Consider the following 22,541-nt stretch of genomic DNA (forward strand, 5'->3'; position numbering starts at 1 on the left):
TCCTCCTCCACTATTCCTCTCTCCTTTGTACCAAACGTGTGTAGAGAATACCTTTTTCCCTACTGTGGATCAGGCATTGGAAGTAAAATCCTAAGAACTAATACAAGTGAAGAGAGGAGACATCATGTGGGCACTTTTTATACCTGAAACCAAATAATACTTATTTAATTCTTTCCTACTGGATGCTGAGCACATCTGACTAGGAAAATGTACTTACTGAGCCTTTTGATGCCATGACTTTTGGCCTCTCTGGAATGGAGGCCCCTTGGACTTGCATTCCCACCATTGATCTGCTATTTCACTTTAATAATCTCAACCTGATGAAAAGGACTTCAAAGAACTGGACTAACCTTTTTGGTTTTTTCATACCTCATGTTTAATCATTAGCCAGATACGATACCTTAGAAATTGACACAGTTCTCTAACTTGCCGTGGAGGATAAATGGCCATGTCTAGGATGACACTGAAGTCTGTGGCAAATGTCCCTAAAGCACAAACGGATTCCACTCAGACAAGTGAAGCGATTGCGCTCCATTCTCCTTTCGGGTCAGGGGTCGTTTGGGTCAGAGGTCGTTTAGCCCGGGTCTCTGTTCAGATGCAGAGCTTTTCATCGTGGTCTTTATAAACCAAGCTTGTCTTTCTTTTATAAACCTGCATACCCTTAAGCTTCTCCGGGAAAAGAAAATAAGGAAGGATTAAGTGACTAAAGGACGTTTATTGGATAAAAAGCTGAGACAAAGCTGAGCCATGTCTTGAGGGATCTTTCTCATTTTCTTTGTACCCAACTCTGACTTTAGTATAAGAGTATTTGCATCTGTTCCCATCCTATTAGCTCTTCGAGAGGGAGGGAAATCAATTCCAGTCACACTTTACCATGATGAAAGATGTTTCCTCGTGAAAAACGCCAATACAGATTTTTAAAAATCTATTCCAAATGCACTTTCTAATTTTTTTGCTTTTAAAATGGCTTCTTGGAACCAGATTTATTGTATTTGTACTTAATTTTTGTTCTCATCTAAATGTGCATTTTCTGACTGTATAGAAGAAGCTTTGTTATGTAATTTAATAATAAATTAGAAATCTAAATGGTTGTTCCTGTGGTTGTTTGTATTGAAATGGTACCATCGAGGCAGTTTGCGATGGTAATTATGAAATCTTTGGTATCCGTAAGTATTCCTCATGATGTCCTAAAACCCAGAGTGAAACAGTACAGGTACTGAAAAGCTGCCCATCACCTATCATTCGAAACCATCATATGAATATTCCCCTGATAACTTCGCCCTAGAAATGAAGGACAATCTCTTCTCAAAATGAAGCTTGAGAAGGTATGATGGGAATGTAAAATTGTAGAATTTAACAAGAGAAATGGGTTTTTACCCTCCCTAAATAATGACTTTTTATCCTACAGACCAGAACTTGATTCTTTACCACACCAGAGAATTTGAAAATCCCTCATGTTCCATTACCTCTCCAAATGTCCTTATTCTTGTTTTCTACTCCCCTTTTTTTTTTTTTTTTTAAGATTTTGTTTATTTGACAGACGGAGATCACAAGTAGGCAGAGAGGCAGGCGGGGAGAGAGAAGAGGAAGCAGGCTCCCCACTGAGCAGAGAGCCCGATGCGGGGCTTGATCCCAGGACCCTGGAATCATGACCTTTAACCCACTGAGCCACCCAGGCGCCCCTCTGCTTCCTTTTTTAAAATAACAGTATAATTGAAATAAAATGCATGCAGCATAAAATCCACCCTTTTAAAGTGTACTAAAGGGTGTTAGTATATTAGTTGTGCAACTAGCACCACTACAAATCATTTTAATCACCCCAAAAAGCAGCACTGTCCCCATTAGCAGTGACTCCCCGCCCGCACCTCTGGCCTTTTTATATGACCAGACTGTTCTTAACTGCTTTGGCCACCCCAGTTTTTCCCCCTCTCATCCATTCAAACGGTTTCCAAAGTACCCACTTCTTTTTTTAAGATTTTACTTATCTGTTTGACAGAGAGATCACAAGCAGGCGAGCAGCAGGCAGAGGAGAGGGGGAAGCAGGCTCCCTGCTGAGCAGAGAGCCCGATGCGATGCGGGGCTGGATCCCAGGACCCTGAGACCGTGACCTGAGCTGAAGGCAGAGGCTTAACCCACCGAGCCATCCAGGCGCTCCCCGCCCCCACTACTCCTTTCTTGAGATCCTGACCTCCTTTTGGCTATGCACCTGTGCCCAGCCCTGTGTGTGTGCGCCCCCATGTAGACCTACATAAAATCCAGCACCACTCTTAGGTTAGCCATCCTCTTACAGGTAAGGGGACAAGCCCATAAGGATTCAGTAATTTGCTCAAAATCAGAGTGAACAATAAAGCAAGGATTTGAATCTTGAGGCTTTTTTTTTTTTTTAAAGATTTTATTTATTTATTTGACAGGCAAAGATCACAAGTAGGCAGAGAGGCAGGCAGAGAGGGGTGGAAGCAGGCTCCCTGCTGAGCAGAGAGCCTGATGTGGGGCTCGATCCCAGGACCCTGAGATCATGACCCGAGCCGAAGGCAGCGGCTTAAACCACTGAGCCAACCAGGCGCCGCCTCTTGAGGCTTTTTGATGCCGAATACTGTGCTAGTTCCGCAAGATACAATTTAACTTGTGCTGCATGGTTATGAGAGGATTTAGGAAAGAACCACCAATTTGGCCTGGTTTTAAAAGTGGCACACAAATCTCATTTAAAGTCCTGCAGCTTGATTATTTTCAAGGAATACGAACTAGTGGCTGTGAGTGCTTATAAGTTTTCCTTTGTAAATCACTTCCTTTACGAGAAGTAATGTAATGCATTGAGGTTGTCCAAAAAAAAAGGGGGGGGCGGTTAGTGGCCTTAATTGGACCAAACTTCTTGTTCAACTCTTCCTACCTAGTTTAGAACCTCACAGGTCTTCCTAGAGATGGCCGGCTATGGCAGTACTGTGCTGCATTTTCTTCTGGGTGGAATGGCTTTGATGGAACCTGCCCTCTCCCTGGGAAAGGATCTGAGGCCCTGTCCCAGCATGCCTTGTCTGATGGCAGGGATGCCTAGAATTTTTTTTAAAAGCTGGCTGGAGAATCTCACTGAAGACGGTTATTATCAGGACATTTTCCCTTGTTTCTCTACAGCAAAGGCCAGGAGAAAAGTATATTCCCTTCCTGAAGATACAGATTTGCCGACTGAACTGGAACAGAGAGGAAAGCACTTTGGCCTGATGCCTTGGGCTCTGCTCGGCTAAGATTCCCCACCTTGGCAGGCCTCCTCAGCTTGCAGAGCTCTTTATTACTGACTCTCTGAAAAGACTTAAAAGCTAAGAAGATCAGGTGCTGAAAATCTGCTTAGAGGAATCCCAGAGATCACTTGACAGTGTTCTGCTGCTCTCATCAAATTATCATCTAATTTGTTACCCCGATCTGTGGTATTCAGTTTCCCTCCTTTGGGATACAAAGCTCTTAGGAAACCGTCACTTTCTCTTAATTAGTGCATTTCTTTTAGATACTCTCAAGCATCCAATTAGTTCATGCTTTTGCTGGTGAAATTGCTTACAGCTTGAGGGAGAGCAGGCAAATATGATTGGTTACTACTTTTGAATCACTGCTGAAAAATATGGTTTAAACATAATCATTTCCCCCAAAGTGACTATCTCTAAATGAGTGTGGCACATAATTCATACGGTTCTCCCGGATGTACGTGCATTCATGGATAATGTGCTAAGAATATGACATTTGTGTTTTTCACTCTGGAATAAGTCCTCAGTCCCCACCTTGTCCTCTCCTGTCCCCTGTTGCATGTCCCACGAGCTGGGGCCCTGTTGTTCATTACTAACTGCATGTGCCGGTCCTGAGCTGGGTGTCCTACCTCTCATCTAACCCCTCAACGTGCTCTGCACACAGCTGCCTGGTTCATGTTCCTGAACAACTGCCAGCCTCTCATCGCTCTGTTCCAGAATAGCTGGCAGCTCCCTGTTGTGTTTGCCAGGGTGGTTCGTGGTGGCCAGTGCGGTGACTGCACAGCCAGGGCCGCACAGGGAGGGAGCCCACTCGGCCACCAGGGCCCCCCCAACCCCAACAACCATCAGCTGCCCTCGCGAGCTGCACACTGCAGGGCTGCCTAATGCAGGAGGAAGAGCAGATGTCCTGTATTCTGCCGCTGGGTCAGACACTTCTGGGCCACCGGGAGAGTCACTACACCGCTCTCGGATCAGCTCGCTTATCTGCAAAATGGGCTCTCAGAAACTTGACGCAGTTGTAAAGATTGAACCAAGTAAAAGAGAACAAGGGTATAAAATTTCTCAGAATGTTCTCCAGAAATAATGTCAGGGGTGGGGGCAGTTTTCCACTAGACCTCAAGTCTCTGGGGGCTAGGGCAGTGTTCTGTTCTTAACATCACGTGCATGAACTTTATGCAGAAACTGTCACGCAACTCTTCTAAATTCAGTGAAATCTGACTCAGCCCCATCGTCCAGGGCTTAGGGGAAAAAAAGAAAGGGAAGGAAAGGAAAAAGGAAAGAAAGGAGGGAAGAAAGAAAAAAGGCAAAGAAAAGGAAAGAAAAAAGAAATGAAAGGAAAAAAAAGGAAATAATCTTGGTCATAATTGAATCGCCTTCCCTTTGCCTCTGGGTTGTGCAAAGCTTCCAAGAGTCTTTCAGTGTCTAGAACGTTGGGGGCACTCTGGTCCACCCTGAGTCCCACTGATACATTCACTATCTGAGCCCACAGAGTCCTTGAAGCCACTGGCCACTTTGCCTCCACGTCACCTTTGGGCACAAGGATCTTTGTCAAAGCGCTCCTGGGCCTGGGGCTCAGCCTCCCTGGTGCACCCCAAACCGCACCTATTCCCCTGAGGTGGGAGCACCGTGAGGGACGGGGACACTGGCAAAGGGCCAGGCCCAGCTGATACCAGTGACCACCCCCTCACCTCCCACTCTGCCAGCGTGCTCCCACGGTTCCCTGGCTCTTCCCACCTTCCTCTTTCCCCGCCCCTCCCAGGATGAAACCCCAGTGTCCCGGATGCAGACTGTCAGGTCTCCTCTGAGGGGCTGGGGAGGTGACCGGATGGGATGCTAACTCCCTCAGGCGCTCCTTCCCCCCTTCCCCTCCCCCCTGCTCTCCCCTGCCCTGGCCATAGCCTCAATACCCGGCACAAGGTAGGCATTAAGTGCTTGTTGACTAAATGGAAGAAGGAATTAAACAAAACAAAAAACACCACAAAAACACAGATTTTCTGTGTCTAGAAGCCCAGCTCTCACGGGTCGGCCTGCGCCATGTCTTCTTGTCTCTGCAGCTCCGAGAAAGAGCCTCCTAGAACACCCTGTGATTTGCCTGCTCGTGAGGGCTGGGGACTACAGAGTTGGAGTCCTTCCACGCCCCTCCCTCACGGGACATTTGGCAGTGTCTGGAGACATCACTGGTTGTCACAACTGTGGCGGTTCATGGGTAGAGGCACGCACGGTGCACAGGACAGCCACAGCGCCGGTGGGCAAAGAGTCATCCAGCCCCGAGAGCCAGAGCGCCCATGTTGAGAAACCCTGGCTCAAACTGAATTCATGTGAAAGTCGACAGCATCCCTCAGGGATGAAAATTACTCAGAGAGGTCCCCTTGTCACCGATTCCTCCTCACTGCCCTTGACTGGTTCCAACTGCTTACAAGGCAGAGCCGGCACACGGGATCTTCACCGCCCCTTGCCCGGCCTTTCCCTCCTGCTTCACCCCATCCCTTCCTCAGCCCCGCGGCATACACACTGGCACCGTCCCCCAGTGACTTGATGTGCCAAGGGCTTTGTAAATTTCCTCCTTTGGAATGAATGACCTCCTTTCCAAGCCTGCCTGTGAAACACATCCTCCTTGTTTGAAAACCCCACCTGTGGGAAGTAACTGCCTAATGGGTGTGGAGCTTCATTTTTTGGGGTGAGGCACTGTTTCTAGAAACACATAGAGGTAGTGGGAGCACAAAGATGGAATGTGCTAAATGCCATTGAACTGTACACTTTTTTTAAAAGATTTTATTTATTTGATACACAGAGAGAGATCACAAGCAGGCAGAGAGAGGGGGAAAAGCAGGCTCCCCGCTAAGCAGAGAGCCCGATGTGGGGCTGGATCCCAAGACCACGAGATCATGACCCGAGCCGTAGGCAGGGGCTCAACCCACTGAGCCACCCAGGCGCCCCTGAACTGTACACTTTAAAGTGATCTACATTGGGGTACCTGGGTGGCTCAGTCGGTTAAGCATCTGCCTTCCCCTCAGGTCATGATCTCAGGGTCCTAGGATCAAGTCCCATATTGGGCTCCCTGCTCAGTGGGGACTGCCCCCTCTCCCTCTCATGCTCACTTTCTCCCCCTCTCTCGTACAAAAATAAATAAATACATCTTTTAAAAAGTAAACAATTGGGGGCGCCTGGGTGGCTCAGTGGATTGAGCCGCTGCCTTTGGCTCGGGTCGTGATCTTGGGGTCCTGGTATCGAGCCCCGCATCGGGCTCTCTGCTCAGCAGGGAGCCTGCTTCCTCCTCTCTCTGCCTGCCTCTCTGCCTACTTGTGATCCCTCTCTCTGTCGGGTGAATAAATAAAATCTTAAAAAAAAAAAAGTGAACAATTGGATCACCATAATCAAGATAGGAGACATATCCATCCCCCCGCCAAAGTTTCCCTGTGCCCCTTTGTAAATCCCTCCCTCTAACCCTCCTCACCCCCTCATCCCCAAGCAACCGGTGCTCTGCCCTCTGTCTCTATAGATTAGTTGACATCTTCTAAAGGTTTATATAAATGGCATCATGCAATATGTATGTGGGCCTGGCTTCTTTCACTTAGGGTATCTATTTTGAGATGTATCCACGTTGTGTGTACCAATAGACGATTTCCTTTCTTCTTCCTGAATAGTATTCCATTGTTTGAATGTAGCACAATGTGCTCGTCTACTTCGATGCTGTTGGACTTTGGGGTTCTTCCCAGTTTGGGACCATCACAAATAAACCTGCTGTGGACTTTCACACACCCGTCTGCGCATGGGCCTGTATTTCCCTCTCTCTTAGGTAAATACCTAGGAGTGCACGGACTGGATCCATTGGCCTGTCTCTGTTTAACTTTTTAAGAAATTGACAAGCTGATTTCCAAAGTGTACCATTTTATTTTTTTTTAAGATTTCATTTATTTACCTGTCAGAGAGAGAGAGAGCACAAGCAGGGGGAGGAGCAGGCAGGGGGAGGAGCAGAGGGAGAAGTGGGCTCTCCCACGAGCAGGGAGCCCGACGTGGGCTCGATCCCAGGACCCTGGGATCATGACCTGAGCCTAAGGCAGACGCTTAACCTACTGAGCCACCCAGGCTCCCCCAAAGTGTACCATTGCGTAATCTAATCTCTGAGAGTTCCAGTCCGTTCACATCCTCACTGACATTTGGTGTAATCTGTTATATTTTAACCATTCTCACGGGTGTGTCGTCATGTCTTTCTGCGGATTTAGTCTCCATTTCCTTAATAACGAATGATGTCGAGCTCTCTCCGGTGTTTATTTGCCTTCATATCTCTCCTGGTGAAATGTCTGTCTAAATCTTTTGCCCACTTTTGTGGGTAATTTTGTGTGCGGAATATCGGGAAAGGTATTGGAGATGGTATGAGCAGCCGGCTCTGGGACACGGAACGAGAAAACTGGAGGCCACGGTTGAGAAGGGCTCTTCATTTCTCACCCTGCGTATGCTGCCTCTTGTAATCGTTTATAGTTTTTAAAAGGGAAATAGGCTGCTTAGAAAGATGTCAGTATTGAAAGCTTGTTTTACAACGGATGGCGGGAGACTGCTCTGTTTAGCCAAGAGCAGTTCCGACACTCCGCACTGGTAGGAAATTGGAGCACTGAAGCCTTAATGGAGCCGTGAGCTTTTACATCGCTTCGTATTTAATCATTCATGGTGGCACACCAGGGGCAGCTCTGCTGCTGGGCCAGGACTCCTCGAAGACCCCATCAAACAGGGCTTGGTATCTATGGTTTTATTTTTTCATTAAAGAGATTTTATTTATTTATTGGTCAGAGAGAGTGAGTATAAGCAGGGGAGCAGCAGGCGGGGGCGGGGGGGGGGGGGGAAGCAGGCTCCCTGCCGAGCAGAACGCCCGAGGCGGGCCTCCATCCCAGGACCCCGAGATCATGACCTGAGCCGAAGGCAGACGCTTAACTGACTGAGCCACCCAGGTGCCCCTGCTTTGTATTTATGTTTAAGTGAATATCGTTCCAGCTTGTTCATTTCCTCCCTCTTCCCTGCTGAAGCTGGCTTACGGAAAGAAGACCAAAGGCTGGCTCTCCCACCCTTGTCTGTGATAGATTTGGTAAAGTTTCCTTCCCACAACCTGCTTCCCGCTTCCAGCCCTGCTTCCCACCTGGGACATGACTTAGATTTGTAGGTGTTCTGATCAGGGGAGGTGACTGCCTCGTCCAAGTTCACGTCCTTTTAAGAAAGCAGTGGTGAATTAATAAGAAATGCTTTATCTTCTAAGACCTCTTTGTGACTCTTTTCTGGTCCTGCTCTTTGATCCAACCCACTAATTAGTTCATAAAAATTTCACATAAACTAAAATTCATCTCCTAGGCTGGCCTGGGTTCTATCAGATTAATATTTAACCCCAAGGAAGCATGGACATTTGCCTTGAAGAAGTTCTTGATCGTAGGGAAGGATCTACACTGTTGTCATTATTTGAAGGTCATTGACATTTTATTCCTGCCTAAAACTCCCTGTATTCCTTGTTGAAAACAGGAAATACTTATGAATCAATTCACTGGTTCATTCATCATCTAGGGGTTTTTGTATTACTTTTTTCCTGACAAAAGAAATGTGTGTTTATTATGGAAATAAGGATCGAGTAGAAAAATTCAAAGGAAACAAAAATGCCCTGTTTCACCAACTTTCCATGATAATAGCTAACACTTGAAATGGTTTTCATTTTTGAACATATCCGAATATTTACGTGCATATATTTTTTCTAAAGTTGGGATCACATGGTACATATTATCAGATTTTTTTTCAGGGAGTAGAGCATACACAGCTTCTATATCATTACATTTTCATACGAAGCATATTTTGCCCGGCTGCTCTGAATTTCATTACGCAGACACCCAACTCCTGATTGTTCCGTTATACAAATACAGCCAACACCCCATTTTCTTTAATTTATTTTATTTTATTTATTTATTTTTGAGAGAGAGAGAGTGCAAGCAGGAGAGAGGGGCAGAGGGAGAGAAAGAGAGAATTCCAGACACACTCCACGCCCAGCACAGAGCCCAGTGCGGGGCTCAATCCCACGACCCTCAGGTCATGACCTCATGAAATCAAGAGTTGGACAGCCAACTGACTAAGCCACCGAGGGGCCCCAACAACACCCTATTTTTTAACTCTAATGTGGTTTCCAGTTTTTATCCCATTATAGATAACTGAGCAACACTTGATTTTTCTTTTTTTTTTAAGATTTTATTTATTTATTTGACAGACAGAGATCACAACTAGGCAGAGAGGCAGACAGAGAGAGGAGGAAGCAGGCTCCCTGCTGAGCAGAGAGCCTGATGTGGGGCTCGATCCCAGGATCCTGGGGTCATGACCTGAGCCAAAGACAGAGGCTTTAACCCACTGAGCCACCCAGGCACCCCTTGATTTTTCTTTTTAAAAATCTTGAAAGAAGGAAACATTCTGCCAGTTCTCAAGACATCTGCAGCCTCTTCCTTCTTTCTGTGTGTGTGTGTGTGTGTGTGTGTGTGTTTTGAATTGGACCTAATTGAGCTCTCCAATTTGCATGAAGAATGTCCAGGCTGTTTCTCGTAGATATAAGAAAGAGGGATCCCAAGGAGGATGACGCCAGAGTAGAGAGAGCAGCACTTGCCCAATTAGAGTGAGCCAGGAATAGTTTTCATGGAAGAAGGGCTGCAGAGAACTAGGTAACCTCCCCTGGAAGGTTCCTTTTTAAAACTCTAAGTTTCCGGGCACCTGGATGGCTCAGTCAGTTGAGCATCCAGCTGTTGATTTGGGCTCAGGGCATGATCTCAGGGTGATGGGATCAAGTCTGACTTTGGGCTCCACACTCAGCTGGGAGTCTGTTGGAGACTCTCCCTCTCTCTCCTTCTGCCTCTCCTCCCGCTCGCTTGCTGTCTCAAAGGAATAAATAAATCTTTTAAAAATAAATAAATAGGGCACCTGGGTGGCTCAGTGGGTTAAGCCGCTGCCTTCGGCTCAGGTCATGATCTCAGGGTCCTGGGATCGAGTCCCACATCGGGCTCTCTGCTCAGCAGGGAGCCTGCTTCCCTTCCTCTCTCTCTGCCTGCCTCTCTGTGATTTCTCTCTGTCAAATAAATAAAATCTTAAAAAGAAATAAATAAATAAATAAAAATTTAAAAAAATAAAAATAAATAAATAAAACTCCAAGTCTTGTGGTCACTGCCTGTTCTTTGGAACACTCCCCCTCTTATTTGTTGGTTCAATACCATGACCATTCTCAATCCTTGTTGCACCCTGGAATCACTTGGAAAAGAGGAGTTTTAACACTATACATATACATATATATATATTTGCCAGATCTATCTCAGTTGGACTTGGGATGGAGCCCAGACATTGGAATTTTGTTTTCATCTCTCTAGATGATTCCAGCTTGCAGTCAAGACTGAGAACCTTTCTCTGCTTTTGTGGTTTTTTACTCCTTCAGTGAGACTTGAGTCGCTGCCCTTGGTGCTGAATCTCTTTAGGCCACAGGCTACTCTCAGGGAGTCCCCACTTCCCACTTGGCTCTGCCAAAGTCATAAGCAGCTGTTTCAGAAACGCTGATGCATAGAGGAAACAGTATCCCAGCTGGCTCTTGCTGATTAGGGTGAAAAGATCAGCATTTCACTACAGCTGCATCCACCTCCCTAGACAGCCAATTAGCCACAGAAACAGCAGACACTGCCTAAAGGAGCTCTTTCAGGGCTGAGCTTTTAATGCCCAGAAGCACATTAGGTAGCTAAACAATACTATATTCACATCAGGCAAAACCATCTTGCTTCGGATTGCAGTATTTGCTTCCTGGAGAAAGGGGGCCTCGCCTTAGAGCTGGAACTTGGTAGCACCGGGATAGTGGAGAAGGGGCGGGGGGGGGGGGGAGTGTGCGTTGCATTCTGGGGACACAGATGGCAATGGAAGAGGGAGCATTAGACCCAGGGTCAGAAGATGTGGGTTTGAATCTCCTCTCTACTTTTGCTAGCAGCAGGACCGTGCAATTAATCCAGCTAATTGTCAATTCCTTGTCTATAAAAGAGGATAAAGATGGGTGTCATGATTATGTCATAATTATGCACTAATTACTTGTCAGAGTTATGGGAGATACCGTTCATAAGCATAGCAACAAATCCAGGGGTGCGGGGCTGACCTGACAGAAGAGAGATTTTTGAGTTTGTACTAATGGTCAGAAACCAGGCTTCTTAGGCTGGTTTCCTCAGTCCCTGTTCCTGCTGATGTAGGGGAGGAGAGAATGAGCAGGGGGTGGTGGCTGGCAGCCATCTTCAACAATGGTAAAAACACCTAAGGGGGAGGAATGTGAGATCTATTCTGTGTGGTGGTAGGGGACAGACAGCTGGAGCCCAGCAATCAGAAGTTTAACAAGCCCTCCAGGTGATTCTAATGCACACAAATGGCTAAGAACCACTGGTCTGGTCGTTTCTTTGTATGAATACCCACATTCTGTTTAGCCATCCTACTGTGGTGAATAATTGTCAGTTTGGACCTATTACAAAATGGGCTGCTCTGAACATTCTTGAACATGGGTTTTGGGACACATACATACACTTTTCTGCTGGTTAGGTATACATAGGAGTAGGGCTATTAGATTATAGATTTATACATATATTTAGAATACTTAACCTTTAGGATATACTGTCACGGTTTTCCAAAATGATTCTACCAGTTTCCATTCCCACCAGCAATGTATGAATATTCCAGTTTCCACATCTTCGTCAACACTTGGCATTGTCACTCTGAATTTGCATATGATCCACAACTCCATTTGTGGGTATACGCCCCCAAAGAATTGAAATCGGGGGTCTCTAAGAGTTACGTGGACACTGATGTTCATAGCATTATTCCTAATAAGCAAAGGGTGGACGAAATCCAAGTATCTATTCATGGATGAACGGATCAACAAAATGCTGTATGTGTGTCCCATGGAATACTGTTCAGCCCTAAAAAGGAAGGAAATCCTAACACCCTCGACAACATGGATGAACCTTGAGAACATTAGGCTGAGAGAAACCAGTGACAAAAAGACAAACACTGTATGATTCCACATATTATATGAGGCACGTAGAGCAGTCAAATTCTCAGAGACAGAAAACAGAATAGAAAATATGTGGTTGCCAGGGGACTCGGGGAGGAGGAGGGGGCAACGTGGAGTTAGGGTTTAACAGGTGCAGGGTTCGCATTTTGCAAGATGAAAGGAGTTCTGGAGACGGATGGGGATGGTTGCTGCAAAGATGTGAATGTGTTTAACATGACTTACTGAACCGTACGCGTAAAGATGAGTAAGGGGGATGCTTGCTAAAATTGGAATAAGGGAAGATGGGCGTGTCCCCAGCACAAACGTAAATTCGTGAAGTGTTCCATTTTTTTTCAAATGAGTAAGATGGTAAATTTTATGTTACATGTATTTTACCGCAATTAAAAATGAAGACTGAACACTGTGGGTTTAAAACTGAGGAGAGATTCTCTGCTGTCAGGGTTGAAGCCAAAGATGTCATTTTCATTCTGCAGTGCTCCTGGCTGGCTGTGTGTAATTACAGTAACTTGGGCATTTATAAACCTTTGGGTTCTCATCTGTAAAATGGGAAAACTAATTCCCCTTTAAAAGAGTTTGACACCCCTGTGACATAGACTCAAATGAGTTTATGTGAAAGTTAAGTGGTCCATAGTAGATGTTCAGTAAATGGTAGTTGAGTGTGCAACTAGAGCTTCTGGGAGTGGGATGGGGGATCTTATGATTTGTCCCCGGGTAGCTGGCATTAAGAAGGAGACTGAAGGGTTTTTGTTTTTGTTTTTTTAAAGATTTTATTTATTTGTTTGACAGACAGAGATCACAAGTAGGCAGAGAGGCAGGCAGAGAGAGAGGGGGAAGCAGGCTCCCTGCTGAGCAGAGAACCCGGTGTGGACCTCAATCCCAGGACCCTGAATTCATGACCTGAGCCGAAGGCAGAAGCTTAACCCACTGAGCCACCCAGACACCCCCCCCCTTTTTTTAAAGGTAAAATCTTTGAAGAGAGAGAGCGCACAAGCAGGGGGAGTGGTAGGCAGAGGGAAAAGCAGGTTCCCCGCTGAGCAAGAAGCCCAATGCAGGACTTGATCCCAAGACCCTGGGATCATGACCTGAACTGAAGGCAGATATTTAACCAACTGAGCCACCCAGGCTCACTAAAAACTAACGTTTTTAGTGAAAATGAAAATCTGCAGTTTGCTATTTAACTCCTCTGTGTGCTCTACTAACCATCTGTAAAGGGGGTGACTTCTTCAGGTCTGTTCTCTCCAAACAGGCTCATGTCCCTAGATGGAAGGTTTTCTTAATTTCTGCTGAATTCCTTCTCTGAGGCAAGAGAAGGCTCAAGGAAGGTGGTTTTTCCTTCCCAGCAGAACCAACTATCCCCCTGAGAATGAGCCTCCAGGGTTCAGCTTCCCCCAACCATACCCACCCACCTCCCGGCACCCCTGATCTGCCTGGGGAGATCCCCCTGAGCAAGGGAAGCATCCTGGGGCAGAGGGCTCTTGGGACTGCAGCTGCTGGGGCATGCGTGTCTCAAGGAGGCTTCTCGGGCAGGCAGGACTTTGCCCTTGTTGTGAGTGAGCCAGTGAGAGCTGCCCCAGGGGCTGGAGGAAACATTCAGGAACAGACTCCCCAGAAACCCCGGAAACATGAGCAGCAATCCAGAGTTGAAAACGCTAAGGCCTCTCATTAAAATAATGGTTTGGCCTGTGAAGTTAAATCCATACAAGATCTCTGGGATGCCCGAGTGGCTCAGTTGGTTAAGCTGCTGCCTTCGGCTCAGGTCATGATCCCAGAGTCCTGGGATCTGTCAGCATTGGGCTCCTTGCTCGGCAGGGAGCCTGCTTCTCTCTCTGCCTCTGCCTGCCTCTCTGCCTGCTTGTGCGCGCGCGCTCTCTCTCTCTCTGACAAATAAATAAATAAAATCTTTTTAAAAATCCATACAGGATCTCATATTCTGGTTTCGGAAGGCTGATGTCTATAAGTGACCAGGAAGAAGACTGACGGACTCGGTGGAGGCAGCTGGGAAAGAGCCTGGAAATGGTTTGGAAAGAGTGAAGACCCAGAGAGGGGGGATATTTTATTTTTCATTAGCAAGTGCAATTGACAGATTTCATATGAAGTGGTGAGTGTCATACAATTGCTAAACTATTACCCTGTCCTGCCTGCCATCGTCTCCTGCGGGTGATCACCGCAGAGCGAAAACCTGCACATTGGCCTGCATTCATTCGCTCGTCAGAGTACAGTAAAGCACCTCCAGCCCAGCCTTTTCCTGGGCCCTAGGCATTCACTGGGTACAGGACAGACCGAAGACAGCCTTTTGGGCTTTGGTGCAACTCAACTTGTATACACTTCGTACACACAGCCAAACCAAACAAATGATGGTTTTAAGCAGCAAATGCTTAAAAAAAGAAGGAAGGGGAGGGGCAGGGGGAGGAGGGGGGAGGAAAAGGAGGGAGAAGAGGAGGGGGAGGAAGGGGAAAGGAAGGAGGGGGAAAAGAAGAAGAGAGGTGCCTGGGTGGCTCAGTCAGTTGGGCATCTGCCTTCAGCTCAGGTCATAATCTCAGAGTCCTGGGATCGAGCCCCGAACCCAGCTCCCTGCTCAGCAGGGAGCCTATTTCTCCCTCTCCCACTCCCCCTGCTTGTGGTGCCTCTCTTCCTGTTTCTCTCCCTGTCAAATAAATAAATAAAATCTTTTTTAAAATGAAATAAATCTTGTGGCGCCTGGGTGGCTCAGTGGTTAAGCATCTGCCTTCAGCTCAGGTCATGATCCTAGGGTCCTGGGATCGAGCCCCGCATACAGCACCCCACTCAACAGGAAGCCTGCTTCTCCCTCTCCCACTCCCCCTGCTTGTGTGCCCTCTCTTGCTGTCTCTCTCTCTCTGTAAAAATAAATAAATAAATAAAAATAGAATAAAATAAAATAAATATTTTTAAAAATTTAAATTTAAATTTAAAAAAAAAGATTTAAGATTGTGGTGGGGGAGAAATCGACAGTCAACAAGCAAAACAAATCAGTAAGATGAGCTCAGAGAATGGTGCTTGCCTCCTGACGATACGCCTGCTGACCGTGGGAGAGAATGACTCAAGTATGCAATTTCAGGACATTTCTGTCTTGTTCATTTCACTTTTTGCATTTTCCAAGTCTGTCGCAATGAAGTGGTACTAATTTTGTAATCAGAATGAAGTTAAGGGAGGAAGAGACCACTGCACACTCCCGAGAAGTCACCCAGCGGGAGCACAGGGGAGCCCGTACACACCGGTGGCGGGGGAGCGCTGATAAGGGGTTTTTCCTTGCCCCCCTCCCACTTTCTATGCTGTCGTCATTATAACGAAACCCGGTGCACAGGGAGCCGAAGTTGGTCTCCTCGGCGCATGTTTACCTCCTGCCTATTTAACCAGCACAAGAACAGCTCCCACGGGCCATGATCAAAACATGAGTTCACTGCGTTTGGTTCCTCTGGGAGGGCGAGCTGTCCAGACCTGGAACCGTGTGTCTCTCTCTCCGGGGAATGTTCTGAGACCCTAGAGGGAGCCTGGCCTGGGACTTGACTCAGCTTCCCAAAGTTCCCCACAGATGGGTAGGTTTGGGGAGAGCTATGAGCTGGTATGAGGGACATAAGGAAACCACAAGGGCCCATCCAGGTTAAATCCCTGTGCTTTCCAGCATCCAAGTGGTCCCTTATGTTATGTGGACATCTTGCTACGGCCACAGGCCTGCAGAAAGCCTGGCCCATAGAGAAGGGCCTCTGACCTCAGTAGGGGAAGGAGGAGGTCCTGGAGGTATCTGCCTCCAGTTGGGGCCATGGGAGGGCAGGGTTCCAGCGAAGGGAAACTGGGGCAGGGGCTGAGAGAAGATTTGAGACAAGAGCCAGACCGAAGCATCCAGTTTTAGGGCGAGGGCCAAGAGCAAAAATTGAATCCGAAGCAAAGGTCAGGAGTCGTAAAGCCTGGGGAGGTCCCTGGAGGCGATGCCCAGGCCAAGAGAGGGAGGTTTTCTGGAGATCAGCCCAGTCAGAACAAGGAGAGAGAGAGCTTCTCTGGGCTTCTAGCCCCTCTGAAAACAGCACCCCCCTTCCACCCACGTTGTGCTCTTCTGTGTGTCCTTTTGGTGGCGTGAGGCTGGGATGTGTGAGGAGGCCGTTTTGCGGGAAATGGAAGGGGACAGATACTTCATCTCCTCAAGGTCCGGCTTCGGTGCCAAGAGCCCCGAGCTGAGCCCTTGTACTACCGAGCAAGTTGCTGTGTATTGAAAACAAATTCCTTTCTGGAAGCCTGGAAGAAAAATGCTCAGGTACTCACAGTGATTGCTTCGGCTAATGGATTATGGGGGAGATGGTTTCCCTTCTGCCTACATTCCTATTTTTAAAAATATATATAAATTGTGAGAGTAATACAGAAATAAGAGCTTGTTGTGAGCGTCTGAGGATAGGAAAGACTATGGACTAAAAACTGGAAGGCTGCCTTCGTCCCCTCCCCCGGGATGCCTGCTGATTTCACTTTGGGGTGCATAACTTGTATCATTTTTATGTTTAAAAACAATGTTAGGGGTGCCTGGGTGGCTCAGTGGGTTAGGCCGCTGCCTTTGGCTCGGGTCATGGTCTCAGGGTCCTGGGATCGAGCCCCGCATTGGGCTTTCTGCTCGGCAGGGAGCCTGTCCCCCTCTCTCTCTGCCTGCCTCTCTGCCTACTTGTGATCTTTCTCTCTCTGTCAAATAAATAAATAAAATCTTAAAGACAAACAATGTTAAAGAACGAAGGTTGCGCGGGACAGGGAGCACCAAGTTCTTGAGGAGGAGGGTTGCTGACGGCATTCACAGGGCCTGAGAGGTCCCCTGGGATGCTGGTCCGTGTGCCATGCCCAGCAATGGGAGGAACGATAAGCAAATAAATAATTGATGGTTTATACATATTATACAGCCACTAAAAAGGATGTTCACAAAGAGTCTTTAATAACACAGGGAAATGTCTGGCTCTGCAAATCTGAAGTAGGTTTGCAAGAAAGGGCTGGGCTGTGCATTAGTTTTAGGAAATACCCCTCTCTAGCTTCTCTTGGTGGTTCACGTTGCGGGCCGGCGCATTCAAGGCTCTGAGAAGTCTTCCAATCAAGCGCCTGTACTTAGACTTATTTAATTCAGTGTTTTCCTGATCTCTTTGATGATAAAACCCTCTTCTGTGCACCGGTTTCCCAGTCACAGGATCAAGGGGTGTCACCCCGCCCACCTCATTGTCCCCCTGCTGGGCGGTCGTTGTGTCTCCCTGTGTCTCCCGCAGATGGTTGGCTCCCCACGCCTCCTCCCTGGAGGCCCCAGGAGCACCTTGACCCACAGACGTTGTCTTTCCTTCCTCCCCGTCGCCTCCAGTTCCCACCGCCCGGCCTGGCACGTGGGAGTTGTGGTAACACCTTTTGGAATGAAGAGTCCATCGTGTTTATTTCCAGTGTAGATATTGATCATCTGACTGTTCCTTCCTTCTTCTTTCATTGGTGCTTCTGATGGGTTTTATCAGCATAGGTTGAGCCATCAAGCCACCCCTCCACTGTCCCTGATTTATCTATAATAAGGGATTAATCACCTACCAGGCAGGAGTGTGGATTTAGAGCAAGGGTGGGCAGACCATGGCCCAGGCAGCAATTCCAGTCCCCTGCATGTTTTTGTTTTTGTCTTTCCATTTTATTTTATTTTATTTCTTTCCAGCGTTCCAGCATTCATTGTTTATGCATCACACCCAGTGCTCCATGCAATCCGTCCCCTCCATAATACCCAACACCAGGCTCACCCAGTCCCTCATCCCCCTCCCCTCCAAAACCTTCAGTTTGTTCTCAGAATCCACAGTCTCTCATTGTTCGTCTCCCCCTCCGATTTCCCCCAACTCACTTCTCCTCTCCATCTCCCAATGTCCTCCATGTAATTCCTTATGCTCCACAAGTAAGTGAAACCATATGATGATTGACTCTCTCTGCTTGACTTATTTCACTCAGCATAATCTCCTCCAGTCCCGTCCATGTTGCTACAAAAGTTGGGTATTCATCCTTTCTGATGGAGGCATAATACTCCATCATGTATATGGACCACATCTTCCTTATCCATTCGTCCGTTGAAGGGCATCTTGGTTCTTTCCACAGTTTGGCGACTGTGGCCATTGCTGCTATGAACATTGGGGTACAGTTGGCCCTTCTTTTCACTACATCAGTATCTTTGGGGTAAATGCCCAGTAGTTACTGCATATTTTTGTAAATAAAGTTCTATTGGAACCTGGCCATACGCATTCATTTCTTTGTATTATCTAGGCTCCTTTAGGGCTATTCTCTGGCCCCTTAGAGAAAAAGTTTGCCAGTTTCCAACTTAGAGGATTTCGCAATGCATTTTATTTATGATTCACCTCCAGTGATAAGGAAAGGGGAAGTGTCTATGTTGCAAATACTGTTTCAAAGCAAGAAAGAAGCAACTTGTACTTTTCGGCAATTACTAACTGCCAACCAGCTGTGCGTACTAGCAGTAATAATAATGATGATGCTGGCTTTCACGTTGGTCATCTTGGCTCTGAGCACCCCCAGGAAGAGGAACGAGGCTGAGCAGTAAGAAGAAAGCATCTGCTTCTGATCTGGCCATTTGAAGAGCAGATAGCTCAGTGAGAAGTCAGGCCCTGCTTCTGGAGAGACGGGGTAGTTAGGACAGGCTCCACTTAAGACAGAAGCAAGAAACAACAAACGTCTTCAAGGTTGGGGTCCTGGACAGCTCCCAGGCCTCCTGGGACTGGTCAGGTCCTCACCACTTGTCTGCTCTCACCCCTCCCAGGCTGTCCAACAGCATGAAGTTCTTTGTGGCATAGGCCACGCCCCTCCTGACCTCTGGGTATTTGCTCAGGCTGTTCTCTAGGATGCCTTTCCTTACCATCTCCTCCTCCCACACCAGCACTCAGCTCAGCCCAGAGCTCAGCTCCGTGAGGAGCTCTCCGGCCCCTCCTCAGCGCTGCTGGGGTTCTCTCTGCTTATCCCCATCTTCACACAGCCCCAACTCTGTCTACTTTGTGTGTCTCTCTGCCTTTCTAGGCCATGAGCAGCTTGTGAGCAGAGACCAAGCCATGTGACACAGCTGTGGTCAAAGTAGGCAACGCAGAAGTCACAAGATGGGACTTGCAGGAAAGCTCCTAAAACAGAGCCCACCCAACCTTCTTTGGCCCTTTCCGCCCTCCCCCTTTCCTCCTTCTTGCTAGCGGGAATGGCTGGAGCCATGGCAGCCATCCTGCAGCCATGCGAAAGGTGGAATGTTGGAATGTGGAAGGGCAGAAGCCCCAGGCTCAGAGAGTGAAGCCAGAAGACTTCAGGCACTGGGATGATGACCCCATGGGGACACTGCCCCTCCCCAGGCTGCCTACCTCTGGACTTCTTGTTAAATGAGATAAAAAGAACCCTATCTTGTATACACTGGCGTTGGGAGGGCCTCCACCAAAAACATGTCTTAATGGATTCAGTGAGGAGACAATGGAACTGTCCCTGAGCATAGGAGAGGGCGGAGGAGCAGAGGAGAGAGAGAACGGAGACTGAAGAGTGGAGGGTTGACCCCGCAGCCATCTGCGGGGACCAGACTGTTGCCATCCAGGTCCCCCAAACCTCAGGCTGCTGCAGTCCCCAGGGGAAGGGGAAAGACATCCGAACTGACCAAGCTTACGTCTCTGCCACCAGGCCACATGGGGGCAAAGGAGAAATGACGCTTCTTGCATCCCCCAGGTTGGTCTGACTTATAGGCTGGACCTTACCCTTCATAAAAAAGTGGGAAATGGAAGCAGGGACCAGAATCGATCCCAAGATCTGCAGTGTCAGGGAAAAGTTGGGGGACTCCAAACCCTGCAGTCCCTGCGCCCTTCCCAGGCAGCGCTAGAGCCTCTGAGAGGGTTTGGTCAGAGAGGGGAAATCCCTGGAGGAATCCTGAATAATTCTTGGGATGGCCCCTGCCCTCCCCCGCCCCCCCCCTTACACACACCTCTTGCTCTCCGCTACAAGCCCCACACCCCCGAGGCTCGGACTGCACCCCGCCCCAAGCGGACTTCATCATCCGCCCACACACCTCTTCCCAGCTGCTGCCCCCAACCCTTCGCCACGACCTGGACGGCCACGACGGAGCCACCATTTATCATAAGTGGCATCGACATCAATAAGGAGTTTACGGAGCAGGAGCCACAGATCACAATGGCCTTAGGACCTTCGCAGGTGTAAAGAAACAGCTCACCCGAGAAGTGTAAGGCTTTAGCATGTGGGCGGCGGGGGGGCGGGCGGGGGCAGTGACTCTAGAGTTGGGGGAGCAGCGGGAAGCCTGGGCGGGTGGGTCACCTGGCTGCAGGGGCTGCAGGCAGCTCTGTACCAGTCAGCCCGGATCCTCCTCCCCCCCCCCCCCCCCCCCCCCCCCCCCCCCGCCCCAGACCTACAGGGCCTTTCCTGGGCCCACCCACGGGCAGAAGGAGAAACTTGAGATTCACCAGGGCCTCCCAGGAAGCCCATTAAGCAAAGAGGAGTAAACCCTGAGCTCCCCGAGGTGGGAGGAGCTTGGCTACCTCCAATTTGCAGTCCTCAGAGCTTCCTTCCCGGGATGAATTATTCAAGTCCACCGCCAGGCAGCGGATCAATTATGCAGGAGGCAGAAGCCCCGGCAGGGCCCGGCTTCCAGCTGACCGGCTTTGCCCCGGGCTCCAGGGAAGGACCCTCTACAGCCCTCCCGCAACGGGGCGGTGGGGGCAGGCCTCCGTGCCTGGGTCTCTGAAATCCGTGACTGAAACCCAGCTGTCCCTCAGGGCTCCAGGCTGGGAACTGGGCTGCGGACATATCCAGGAAGGGGAACTTACTTTTACCATTCTCGTGCCTCCTCTGCCTGGAGGGGCCCGTGCGTGCCTCCGCACAAAGGAACCCCGGGTACCGACCCAACCGTGGGAGTAGGAATTCCTGCCGCAGGGTGAGGGTGCCAGAGACGTCCCCCGCTGGTCCTCTAGGACCCAGAGTCTGGCAGGTAGAGCCTCAGAGGAGTCAGAGAGTTCATTGTGGTGGCGAGTAGAAGTTTTCATCCAAGCAGTAGCTTGAAGACACCTATTTGACGTTCTCCGGTGGCTAACAGGTTCTAGCAGGTTCTAGCAGGTTCTAGCAGGTTCCAGCAGGTCCACAGCGGTGGGGGCCAGAGGCTGGTGAAGTTTTGTGCTTCCTTGGAAATGGTGACTTGGGCACACCCACCATGATGACCCTCACACACACACACACACGTGTGCGCATGCCCCCTACACACAGGCCACCTCCTCCACACAGGACCCTTCCTCCCAGCCTCCCTGGGAAACACTCTGGGAAGAGGGATGCAGCCCTCTGCAGCTGTGAATTGCCAAACTTACCCAGGGTTTCCTCTCTTTGTCCTTCTCTTTCTCAGTCTTGCCTAGATTTTCTCAGTTTGTTACACTAGATCCTGGCAGTAGGAAAGAAAGGAAGTGACTATTGTCTTTGGAGGGGATATAAAAGACTGGAGAAGACACGTCTGAGGTGAGACTAGCCAGCTAGCTCCCTTTCAGGCATCCAGACTGGAGATTCCTCAATGTTAAGGTGCAAATGAACCACCTGGGGATCTTGTTAAAGGTAGGTCTTGTTCAAGTTCAAGGTGTGGCCCAAATTTCTGCCCTTTTTGCCAGCTCCTGCTGATGTCCAAGCTGATGGTCCAGCAACCACACTCTAAGTAGCAAGGCTCTAGGGTCTATCCCAGTGGCTCCCAGCCTCAAAAGACCATTGGGATGCCCACTGGAAAGCTTTCAAGAATCCAGATGCTCCAGCCCCACCCCGGGGCCGTTTGAACCAGACTCCCTAAAGGCAGTGGCCAGGCATCAGCTTTCCTAATGTCTGCAGGTGATTCCATTGTCCAGCTGGAACTGAGAAGCCTGCCCTAGACCAACTCAGAGAGCTTTCCATGGCACACAGGGTCGGGGAGTGAGGAGGGGGCAGGTAGGTCTGGGGATGGACAACAGTGGGGCCTCAAGGGTCAGGACAGGGTGCCCAGAACCACCCAGACTCCAGGACACTCTCCAGGCTGGGGCCAGGCTGTGCTCCCCACCTGGATCGAGCCCTCACATTTCACCAAGGAGGACCATCAGACTCCGAGAGCCCTGTGTGTGCAGAAGTGATGATCACCCCATTTACAGATGGAGAGTTGAGGTTCAGAGAGGCCAGACCCCGGGTCCCTGGGCACCGCCATCCGTCGTGGGAGGCCTCCTGCATTGCGGAAGCTCTAACTTTCCCCTCGCTGATTGTAAGACAGGTGTACCCCCTTCCCGTTCGGAGTT

The sequence above is a fragment of the Meles meles genome, chromosome 18, assembly GCF_922984935.1.
Source record: "Meles meles chromosome 18, mMelMel3.1 paternal haplotype, whole genome shotgun sequence".
Lineage (NCBI taxonomy): Eukaryota > Metazoa > Chordata > Mammalia > Carnivora > Mustelidae > Meles > Meles meles.